This window comes from Aotus nancymaae, unplaced genomic scaffold (assembly GCF_030222135.1).
Source record: "Aotus nancymaae isolate 86718 unplaced genomic scaffold, 86718_ANA_hifiasm-v0.15.2.pri h1tg000007l, whole genome shotgun sequence".
In the NCBI taxonomy this organism is placed as follows: domain Eukaryota; kingdom Metazoa; phylum Chordata; class Mammalia; order Primates; family Aotidae; genus Aotus; species Aotus nancymaae.
In genome coordinates this window covers 36117808-36130765 of record NW_026988418.1, presented here as the reverse complement: position 1 = coordinate 36130765, position 12958 = coordinate 36117808, and positions in this window count along the sequence as shown.

The window sequence follows — 12958 nt, the reverse complement described above, 5'->3', positions numbered from 1 at the left end:
ATCTCATATTTAACAGCTGGCTTCCATACCTCTAAATATACATTTGAGCAACTGAAACAGAAGGAAGAAAATGATTCTCTTTTTTAGGAAAATACCTAGATTATATTCATGAACCCTACTTAACCCACAGAAAAGGCAGGAACAAGTTCTACATAGAGCTGATTTACTCCCATCCCTGGCAGAATCTCTGTTTTTATCCAGTTCTTCAAGCTGGACTTAAAAATGTAAGTTAGCTAACTAAAGCGGGAGAAAAAAATAATAAAGTAAAATTAAAAAAAGAAGAAGTCCAGAAAGATAGAGAGAAAATGAGATTTGGTGTCTAAATTTTATCAGCTATAAGGCCCAAAGTGAGTGGTCTGAAACTTTCTGAACTTCCTTATCTCACTTATCAAAAGATACATAGGAAAAGAAAAAATACAATGTGTAGATTTGTGAATGTTGCTGCTTCCACAGAGTGCATCTTTTAAATTATAGTGTCAGTTTTTACAAAATTCTTTAATCATTGACTTCTATGGTTCTACATTTAGAAAGAATCTGAAACAATTATTTTTATATTCCTTTCAGTGATACAAATTAAAAGAGAATAAGATGACATAAGATGTTTCAGAGATTCAGAAGTCTGAATTCAGCTTTTATATAATGAGTCTTTTTTATACATATTTGGTAGAAACTTTAATTCCAAGAGGTGTTATAGAGCACTGCTAGCACCTCCATATAATTTCTAACCTATTTTTTTATGACATGGTTCTGTTTTGTCTATCAGTCACAGCATCGTCACTTTCATCTGGAGAAGAAACTTTCACAAGGTCATCAACAAGGTCAACAGAAATAGCCATCTCTTAGAGATCCAATCAGGCTTGCAATAGGATCAGGATGACTGTTTGTTTATCCATTTAATCCTTAATTTAGTTTTCAAACTGTTATTTTGAGTTTATCACCTATTTCATAGTTGTATAATATGGTTCAAAAGATCTAATATTTTTATACGAATTTTTGAAACCTGAAAGTATTGTTTTATCTGTGCAATCTATCACTGACTCTGAAATAGGGGAAAACTCTTTCTCTAGGTTAGCATGAATATATCCATTTCTGTGGTCTTATATTGCACTGATTCTATGTTATGCAGTTGCAGCATGGAGTTCTCACTCTGCTAATGTTAATAGTTGTTCAAGACACATCCTGAACTTGTGTTGGATGATTAAATATCTTGAAAGTAATTAGTCAAGGATTTAGGACATGTATACTTCCTGCATTCTGCATATTGTTTCAAAAGAGACTTTTTGAATTATCCATCTATCGTAAGAGTGAGAGACAGGTTGAAAGGCATATAGTTGTATGATATGTTTTATACTGACAGGTTATATATATATATATACACACATGTATACATAAAATTATATTTTTTATATATATAGAGAGAGAGAATTGAAGTTTTGTTTTTTATTTTTAATATTTTTTACTCATGCTAAGAAAACAACAAAAAAAAACTGGTTTGGCTTTTTCCAATGTAGTAATGAGATAACGAAAATATTGTGTTACATTTTGTTTTCTGTATAGAAAATTTTGGATATTTGAATAAAAGTATATTAACTATGTGTATTAAGGGTGAACTTTAATACATGCCAATACAAGCCTCAATTGAATATTTGCAGCTTGTTCAATGTTTGTGGTGTTGATCTGCCAGAAATGTAATATGTATGTGGCCACTTTATAGTGTTTTGCAAGAGACAATTTGGCTCAAACCTAAATTTTAATTAGGATTATATTCTACAACTCTCCACAGAGTTAGCGTAAGTTAACTACAGAGCTATTAGTAGGAGACTTAAAGATGTCCCATACTTTTCCATAATCTATGGCAAGGTGTTATTATTTGTTTCTCGGTTTTATTGTTCCCATATAGATTTTCTCTTTGACTTAAAGATATCTGTGGGAGATAGAAATTACTTAAATAAAAGCGTTTTAATGAAGATTATTTCTCAATAAAAATGTTCAGATCATAGAATCACAGAATCTCAAAAGTGGACCAAAGTGTTGCCAAATATCTGACCAAATTCCCTACCTTTAAAGGTGACTAGCCATGCTTAATGGAGTTGTAATTTGACCAAGATCTCACAAGTTAGTCTTATTTATATGACAGACCGCATTGTTATAATGTAGCTGTTATATCAAAAAATGAGTTTCTTTCTCATAATTATGAACTGGACTGAAAAATGCCCAAGGAAAACAGAGCTATTTGGGCAACTTTTCTACAGACATACTATTATTGATTAGTGGTAGTGTTATTATTATGGGCATCATCATGTTAGTGTTATTCTGGGTATCTATGCACTTAGCTAACACTAGACGTTAGGAAAGGGATACATAAAGTGAGGCGCAGAGCTAGGAATTCTAGATTTAATATCACCTTTGCCACTAACAAGCTCTCTTAGTCTGTGCTGCTACAGGAGAATATCTGAGTCTAATTTATAAAGAACAGAAATTTGTTTTCTCACATTTCCAGATGCTGAGAAGTTCAAGATCAAGGTGTCAGCAAGTTCAGTTATCTGGTAAGGGCTGCTTTCTTGCCATGTCCTCTGCAGGTGAGAAAAACTGGGTCTTCACAAGGTAGAAGGTATAAAGGCAAGCTAACCAAAAGGTGTATGATGCCGCTTTTCAAGGGCCTTAATTCCATTCATTAGGGACGTGCCCTCATGGACTAATCATCTCTTAAACGCCCTACCTGTTAATTCTATCACAATGACGACACCTGAATTTTGGATGGGGTACACTCAAACCATGGCATAAGCTATAACCAGGCAAATACTTGAATTGTCCTTTCATCAGAATAAGGAATAATATAAGGTTTATAATCTTTCATTCTTTTTGTACTCTAGGTTTCTATGATTCTAAATTCGCTTTCTATTTTTTTCAACTATCAATGGTCCTTATGAAGGGGTTATGCCCATCATAATTCAAAAATATTGTAAGTCAATAATTCTGTTAATTCCCCAATAAACCCATAATGTCAAAAAATCAAAATTTCAATAATCATAAGTTGAGAACTGTCTGTATACAGATATTCCATCATTATGAGAATTATAACCTAATATAATGTCAACTCTTCTAAAGCCTTAGTAATTTAGCAATATTCTTAGGCAGAAGAAAAGAAATATTTGAAATACACCAAGTAATGAATAAAAAAAATTTATCTTAACCAGTGACTCCTGGAAAAATAATCTTAAAGGATGCAAAATCAGACCAAATCTCAGATACTTTGCCACTATATTCATGGGTTCATTTATTTCAGCTGTGGTGACTGGGTATTGCCATGGGCAGAACATGTTTTATGTTTATGAGCATTGAGTAGTTTTAGCTACTCAACGTGCATTAAGGGGCCTTTCGTCAGGAACGAGTTGTGAATTAAGAGACATCACTCAGTCTTCAGACTTTCTAACTCTCCAAAGAGATATATTAGTGAGAGGCTGTCAAGATGGTTTCTTCTATTTCCTGATGATCAGTTTCTTAAAGGAAAATAAAATAGATTCCGACTCATAATGGATTTCACTGGTCTCAACAGTCTCCTATTCTCAAACTGCCCAGTAGGATTGATAGGATCAGGCAATAAAATCACCCACATAGAGGGCACTGTCTGAAGATTACAATAGATAACCAATAGAAGGGAAAAGTAGATTTAGAAAAAGTGAGTGAAGAGAAGTTAACTTTTAATCAGTCTTCTAGGGTCCTGGATTGCTTTTTTTTTTTTTTTCTATTTCTGAGAAATGAAGAGAACTTATGTTCAGGTAAAACATATAGGCTTATTGTTTGAGTTTCAGAAACCAGAAAAACGATCAGCTTTTCCACCTTCTGTTAACTGTTTTGAGAAGGAAGGAAAGACAAATATCTGCTAGCATGAATATTGGTCCCAGAGAGTGAGCTCTAATCAGAAAACAAGATAGTGCCAGTGTGTGCTAATCAGGAAATTAAGCATTTCATTTATCTATGACTGATTTTAGCAACTGATTTTCAAAAAGCAATAAATGAATTTTTTAAATCTTTGAAAAATAAATCATTTCTAGGATATGAATTTCCAGGGGGAAATTTATTAGCCACTGAAAATAGATTTCCCTCAATAAGGAAGCTCATCTATAAGAATTAAAATAAAAATATCTAACAAATCAAAGCAGTCTTTTGAGAATAAAATTTGAAAGTGCTCATAAGCCAAGTGTAAAGTTACATTAGCATTATAATAAAATATTACATGAAAATGATTGTATTTGTAAATAATTATTTCCATCAAGAAACTAGATGAAGGACTTGGGATCAAAGTCAGCTAAAACAAATACAAATTTTATTGATGCAGAACTTGTATTTGAGTTCGAAATAGCTATTAATCACATAATAGATCTCTCCTTTTGTCCAAGAAAACGTCTGCACCAATACTCCAGGGACATCTTCAGATTCTACTGAAGAAAGAATTAGATAAAAGCTACTGCATTCAGCCTCTCTGCTCCTTTTATATCAGTAAGTAGCCAGCTGTTCACTGCAACTGATTCTGTACTTTGAGTCGACTCACGACATCTATCAAAACAGTGTTTACATTTTCTTAATAATGTTAACTTAAGCATTTTATTGCCATGCTCTGCAAACTGTCTGAGTGCAGTAAAGAAATCTGCTCATGAGAAAGGCGGTTAAGCAATAGGCAGAGTACATAAAAAGCCTCACATCTCTAGAGGTTAGCTGCATGACACCTGGAATGACACAAAGCCTCTGTTGCCTTTGTCCAGAGCCAACTGGGAATCCCCTGTGGTCAAGAAAATGCTGGTGAAAGCAAATGCCCTCCCCTGCCAACATCTGCAGCCCTGTTGTCTGTGCAGATTTGAACAGAGGAGGACTACAGAATTGCTTAGAATCCCAATAAAGAGATGAGATACAGATTGTTGTTTCTACATTTTTTTAAATGCATATACCAAAACAAGGCATCCTTCCTTCTTATTCAGGACTTTGAAGAGCAAATGCCAAAAAGCAGAAGTTTTGTTATTAATCCACTCTTGAGTCACTCAACCAAAAAATTATATTTAAGCCATTGCTGTGACAGTTAAAATATAGAGCTTATTTTTTCTCCCTGCTCACAAAATTGAGAGACTGAAAATCAGATTTGAAAAAAGGAATCCATCAGTTTCTTTTTCTCATGTCTAGTAATAATAATAATAACTATTATTATTTAAGCTCAGGCTAAGACCTATAAATATTATCCACATTCAAAATCTCTTATAAAGTACAGAAAATAAATGCATCTCAGAGGTAGACCATCAACTCTAACTTATGTTCTATGTAAAAAAATTGGAAATGTATCTATTCATAGTTTTCTTTTGCTCTACCTTAAAATCTATTTCTTTCTTTAAGCTGATGAAATGCCAAATTTTAGTCTCACTTTCGTATCATGAGTATTTTCATTATACATTCTTAACAAGAATTACATATTTTGGGGTGAAGTGGAGGGGAAAAGCATTATTTCTATCCAGGTAAAAAATGGCACTTTATTATTATTATCAAATAAAATGGGAATAAGAAATGGAAGAAGGATGGAGAAAGATATGTGGTTTATAATGTTGTAGTACATTTCTAGCTCAATTGGAAAGGTAAATTTATTTATTTATGATATTTATATTTGGACTACTTGATTTAGTAGCTTTCTCCAAAAAAAAAAAAAAATACAAGTTTCTATGTGCTAACGCAGAAATTTCAGTAAGTCTCTTGCAACCCAGTCTTTAATTACTGAAACACTCATACTAAGAAGTACAATCACGCAGGATCAAATGATAACACAATTAGAGTAGTAAAGAAATATAGAAAGCCATGGAGTATTTGGTTAAATAAGAAACTTCAGATCCCATTAACTTAAATTGAGAATTAAAGTCAATGTCAGCTCAGAACTGTACACTTCTCCTATTTTTCTTTGGTCATATTTATCTAAAAACTACATATGTTTTATAGCATGTAATTTTAAAAAAGCTTCTATGTAAATCAAATAACTTAATTTTCATTTCAATGTTGATGGACAATATAAATCAGAAGTGATCATATAATCATATTTAACTTTTTTAAAAAAATTGTACAAAGTACAAGTTGTATATATTATTGTGTATGTGTCTATGTAAAGTAATATGAGAGACTGTATAGTTTATAGTGTGATTCTGTAATTTTGTTGGTCATTGAGACATGGTTGAGAGCATTTAGAAAAAATCAAATTTATTAAGATTCTCTTAATATTTTTTCTTTTCTTACGAGATGAAATTCAGATTGTTGTTGTTTAATTGTGAATAAAATGTACTCCATATCCATCACATTCCTATTTGGGGTCACTAGTAAATATACTTTGTTATATAATGCACACAATTTCTTGCATCTAAGGTATATTTTGGAAGATCTGTTTCTATCCCCAGACACCACACACCTTCTAACTAGAGCATTGCAGTGAACACTGTCACTATCACCATCACCTCCATTTATTAGTGCTTCCAATATAGCTTTGCAATTGATCTGTTTAATGGGCTTGTGTTCCCATCGATCAATTCATATTTCCTCTGAGTCCAAGACTAAGAAATCTACATGTCACTATCTTAGGGCAGGGTATCATCAGATTGTTGTAGAAATAGATGGTTTTCATAAAAGAAGAGGAAAAAACTTGGCTTCTGCCTGGACCTCTACCTTAATGAAATCACCAATCAGTCATTCACCTAACCTGAAAGATCCCTGAAGTCCTCTATCAAATGTGCTGTAAAACTGTGTCTCATATTTTATAATCCTATCTATTTTGAGGTTATTGAGGTATAATAGAAAACTTTTTTCTCATTTCAGTCATTCTTTGGACAATTCAAGTGCTCAGAACCAGTATAGGGGTTCTAGAAAATCTGCTCCATGTTTCTTTTTTTTTTAATGTTTTCATGAAAAAGAAATCATGGTTCTCTAAATGATATCCTTGTCTATCCTGACTGTGTTTCAACAGTCCTTGACCCTGACATTTTACCACCTCTATGACAACCTATAAAAGACAAACATCTGAGAGTCCCAAGGTACAATTCCTGAACTATATTCTGTCTTCTAATTTTAGGCCAATTAAATATAACCTAAGAATGAGGATTTTCCAGACACTCCCACAAGTTCAATTTCTGTATTTCTGCTCTAATCACCTCAATAATTGACTTTTGTAAAAATAACAATTTGTTCATTATTATATATCACAAAAATTGCCCAAATACCACAAAAATTAGAATATTATAAAAGGCAAAGATTTTATTTATCTTCATGGTAAGGTCTTGGCCTACCTTGAGCATGCCAGGTTTTGTACATAATGCTTCTAGTAGTCTGTTGTCACTCTGATAATAAAGACACATCTGAGACTGGCTAATTTATAGAGGAAAGAGGTTTAACTGACACAGTTCAGCATGATTTCTGAGGCCTCAGGAAACTTACAATCATGTGGGAAGGGAAAGCATACATGTCCTTCACAGGGAAGCAAGAAGAAGTGCTGAGCAAAAGGGGGAAAAGCCCCTTACAAAACTATCAGATCTTGTGAGAACTCTCTCACTACCATAAGAACAACATCAAGGTAACTGCCCTCATAATTCAACTACCACCCACCAAGTCCCTCTCATGACATGTGAGGATTATAGGAACTATAATTTGAGATGAGATTTGGGTGGGGACAGAGAAAAACCATATCATTCTGTCCCTGGCCCCTCTAAAATCTAATGCCTTTACATTTCAAAACACAATTATGACCTTCCAACAGTCTGCCAAAGTTTAAACTAATTCCAACATTAACCTATGAGTCTAAGTCCAAAGTCTCACCTGAGACAAGACAAGTCCCTTCTATCTAAAAGCCTGTGAAATCAAAAGTAAGTCAGATACTTTCTAGATACAATAGGGATACAGGCATTGAGTAAATGCATCCTTTCGCACTGGGAAAAATTGGCCAAAACAAAGGGGCCAAAGACCCCATTCAAGTCTGAAATCCAATAGGGCAGTCATTAAATTTGGAAGTTCCAAAATAATCATCTTTGACTGCATAACTCAAATCAAGGTCACAATGATGCAAGAGATGGGCTCCCATGGCCTTGGACAACTCCATCCGTGTGACTTTGCAGAGTATACACCCCCTTCCTGGCTGCTTTCACAGACTGGCAGTGGGTTTCTGAGGCTTTTCTAGGCACATGGTGCAAGCTGATTTGGAACTACATTCTGAGATCTGGAAGGTGATGGCCCTCTTCTCACAGCTCCACTAGGCAGTGCGCTAGTGGGGACATTTCCCTTTTGCACTGTCCTCGCAGAGGTTCTTTATGAGGGCTTGCTCCTGCAACAAACTTCTGCCTGGACATCTAGACATTTCTATACGTCCTCTGAAATCTAGACAGAGGTTCCCCAGTCTCAATTCTTGATTTCTGTGCACCCACGCACCCAAAACTACGTGTAAGCCACCACACCTTGTGGATGCATCCTCTGAAACAATGGTCTAAACTATATGTTGACCACTTTTAGCCACAGCTGGGATGAATGGCCCCAAGTGTTGAGACTGCACAAAACAGTAATGCCCTGGGCCTGGCCCATAAAACCATTTTTTCCTCCGGGGCCTCTAGGCCTGTGATAAGAGGGCTGCCATGAAGACTTGTGACATGCCCTGAAAACATGTTCCCCATTGTCTTGGTGACTAATATTTAGCTGTTCATTACTTATGCAACTTTCTGGAGCCACCTTGAATTTCTCCTCAGAAAATGGGGTTTTCTTTTCTATTGCATCTTCAGCCTGCAAATTTTCTGAACTTTTATGCTCTGCTTTCCTTTTAAAGATAAGTTCCAATTCCAAACCAAATCTTTGTGAATGAATAAAACTGAATGCTCTTAAGAGCTCCCAAGACACATTTTGAATACTTTGCTGGTTAGAAATTTCTTCCACCAGATACCCTAAATCATTGCTCTCAAGTCCAAAGTTCCACAGATCTCTAGGGCAAGAACAAAAACCCACCAGTCTCTTTGGTAAAGCACAACAAGAGTCACCTTTGCTTCAGTTCCCAACAAATTTCTCATCTCTATCTGAGACCACCTCAATCTGGACTTCATTGTCCGTATCCCTATCAGCATTTCAGTTGAAACCATTTGGCAAGTGTCTAGGCAGTTCCAAACTTTCCCACATTTTCCTCTCTTCTTCTGAGTCCTCTAAACTGCTTCAGCCTCTGCTAAAGTTGCTTCCACATTTTCGTGCATCTTTATAGCAGCACCCCACTCTACCAGTGTTGATTTACTGTATTAGTTCATTCTTGTGCTGCTGTAGATAATTGCCTGAAACTGGGTAATTTATAAAGAGAGAAGATTTAATGGACTCACAGTTCAGCATGGCAGGGAAGCCTCAGGAAACTTACAATCATGGCAGAAGGGGAAGCAAACACATTCTTCTACACTTGGTAGCAGCAAGGAAAAGTGCCCAGTAAAAGGGGGAAAGAAAGCCCTTAATAAAACCATTCCATTTTGTGAGAGCTCACTCACTATCACAGGAACAGCATGGAGGTAACTGCCCCCATGATTCAATTACATCTCACCAGGTCTCTCCCATGACATGTGGCAATTATAGGAACTACAATTCACTATGAGATTTAGATTGGAACACAGCAAAACTATATCACTGGTATAATCTATTTTATATACAATAGTTAGTAGCAGACAACACTAAGAGGATCCTAGTTCTGGCTAATTTATGCTCACATGAATGTTTCATAATTCTAACCAAATTAGAATAATAGTGACATGCAATTATTATGTCTTCATAAACAGAAACATGAGGAAAAGGGTAGTTATACTGTCTTGCCTACTTCAAATGTTAAAATGTAAACCAGTAAGCAGCATCCTTTACCTCTGAGTTTAATCGAACTGCAATTTCAATTTTCCATATACATTTGTGTATCACATTTAACTTTGAACCAAATTATGTGGCAATAGCAAAACTAGACTAATGGAACAGTCATTATCTAGTCTACTTTAGAAGGTACAGCATTTATTAGATACATTTTCTACAAACAAATCAGGCCAAAGTAGTTTAGAATCCTCTTTTCACTTTAAGATAAATAGCACTATAGGTAAGTACATGGAAAGATAGGATAAATTGTGTGTGTGTATGTGTGTGTGTGTGTGTGTGTTTGAAAGCCAGAAACTTACTAGTTGTGTTAGAAAGATTTCCACAAAAAGATTGACAAATTACAAAAACAGAAGCATTTAGAAACAATGGTTTAATTATTTGAAAATATTGTTTCTATTTATTATTTATGAGGATTAACTCATTCCTTGACAATGCTTTATAAATGTGGGATTATAATAGCCTGCTATGGAATGAACTCCAGGACATTATAGGATAGCTTTCCAAAAGCATTTTTAAAGATTTACTAAATAGTTTGACAATTTTCCTTTAATGCATTTTAATTGACCATAGAAAATTCCTGCAAAATCTGTATCCCATTTATATTCTATTCAATCAACTAAGTATTCTACATAAATGAATTAAAATAACCAATCATTTGAATTTCGTCATTAGAAGTGAATATGTAATAATAATTGTATTTTTTAAGAGCACATTATTTCTTAGGAGATTTTTAAATGTTATTTAGCATGTCACACATTTTATCTTTTTGGCTTGCAGTATATCCACTTTCATTAAGACTAATTTTTAACTTCTTGTGTATTGTATTTTAAGAAGCATGCAGATTTCAATCCACTGAACATTATAGAAGAAATAATTCTCTGACTACAAGATTCTGATAAATTGAAGATCCATTTATATTCAACTAAAATGTACTTGAGTCAATATACATAGCCTATGTGGATGAGTGTGTTTATGAAACACTTTCTAACTTCTTATTTATACTATCTATAAATGTTCTATTTGAAGCTGATGATGGAATTGTCCATAGCAGCTAGAATATGGAATACTCACTGGGTTGGGTTAGTGTGGAGAAATGAAATGATTAGCATAAAAATTATTGAACCATATAATACAGTGCCATTAATAGATAAAGGCCAGAAATGGGATATTGTTATCTCATGAGTTCTTATTATATATCAAGCTTTGTACTAAGCACACAGTGTTAACTCCTTTCAAAAAAAGTGAGGCAAATACTAGTTACTCTTATGTTGCTGTTGAAGAAATGGATGAACAAAGTGTTGTCATGCTTAATGGCAAATCAACTTCATTATGACTCCAGATTGCATGCTTCACAGTAGCATGCTGTGAGTACCAAGAGTTGGAAGCACAGGACCCTGCATTGAGGGTGGAGTTTGCACTTTTAAGGCAAGGAAAAATGTGGTATTATTGCATCACATGGGTTCCTGCATTATACTTTTTTTTTTTGACATAAACAAGTGAGAAAACAGAATTAAGCAGGAGACTTGGTAACAAGTATAGAATAAATGTTTCACTATAGAGGTAGAAATGGAGCAGGAGTAACCAAATGGTTGACTTGAGACAGCAGCATCAGTTGTGAAGAGTTTTATAAACTCCTACTGCTTACTAAGGTTGGAATTATTTGCCTGATGTAGGCAAGAGTAATGTGGCTTCACATGCAGGGAAAAGTATGTCTTTAAAGCAGAAGCTTGCTTTACAGTTAATGTGGGAAGCAAATGTGATAATACAAATTAGAATAATTAGTTATCAAAAGGTGTTTTATCTTTATTCCTGAAGTTAATGTTGTTACAGTTATCAGTAGTCTATAACTCACCTTTCTCAGTTTCTTTATGATAATCCTTTAGATTGGTGGTTTTGGCATGATGCTGTGCTTTACAAGTCTTATTTTTTAATGACTGGTAAATGCTGATCTATTGTTTTCTAAATCATTAGACACAGCCTGCATATTATATTTTAATTCTCAAACTCTGCAGGTAGCAATTGTTGCTGTTCTGTTACACGAGTTTCTGTAGAGCAGTCATAACATAATCAACAGTTTCCTCAGTGTTATTTAAGAGGACACAGAATGTGTGGGTGCTGCCAAGGAATAATAGATATTTGAAGTACAAAAAATTAAAAAGAATTTTAAAAATTGTGCTTTAACAGAAATTCCAATATCTTATACAGTAAAGAGAATAAATAAAGCATACTTTGCAAAATGGTGTGCATGGGAAGGAGTGGTTATTAACTGATGAAATATTTTTCAGGATGGCCTGGGTTATGCTGCAGTCGAAAACAGCCTCAACATTTCAGTGGCTTATGGTACATCTGAATCTAGATAATTATACAATATTGTCAGAAATCCCCCTCTTTATATCTCTATAGAACACGCTATGCCGACTTTATTCTGTGGAGGGTGAGAAAAATGGATCCTAGATTTCACAAGATCTCAAAAGGAGATCCAAAAGGAGAGATACAGAAAAGTTCTTGGTCATTCATTCCTAAGAAAGACTCTCCTTGGCTCTACATCAGTCACATATATTTCTGGTCCAATTGTCAGGGGATAAAAAAGTCATAATTTGTTAGCGAAAGTTCATACCTCTCTGTGATGGTTACTTTTGTGTGTCAACTAGGCTGAACTATGATGCCCAGATATTTGGTTAAACATACTTCTGGATGTTTCTGTGAGGGTGTTTATTTAGATGAGACTAACATTTAATTTTTTTAGATCCACATATAAGTAATATGATTCAGTATTTTGCTTTCTGTGGCTTTATATGTCCTTTATATGCTGATTTTACTTAGTACAGTCTTCCCCAGGCTCATCCATGTTGTGATATGTGACAAGATCTTCTTTTATAGAGCTAAGTATTTCACTGTATATACATACATATATATGTATATATATGCCACAGCTTCTTTATTCATTTGTCCATCAACAGACACTTAGTTTGCTTCCATGTATTGGCAATTGCGAATAATATTGAAATGAACATGACAGTGTAATTAACTTTAGGTAGTGGTGATTTAATTTGGGTATATTCTCAGAAGACAG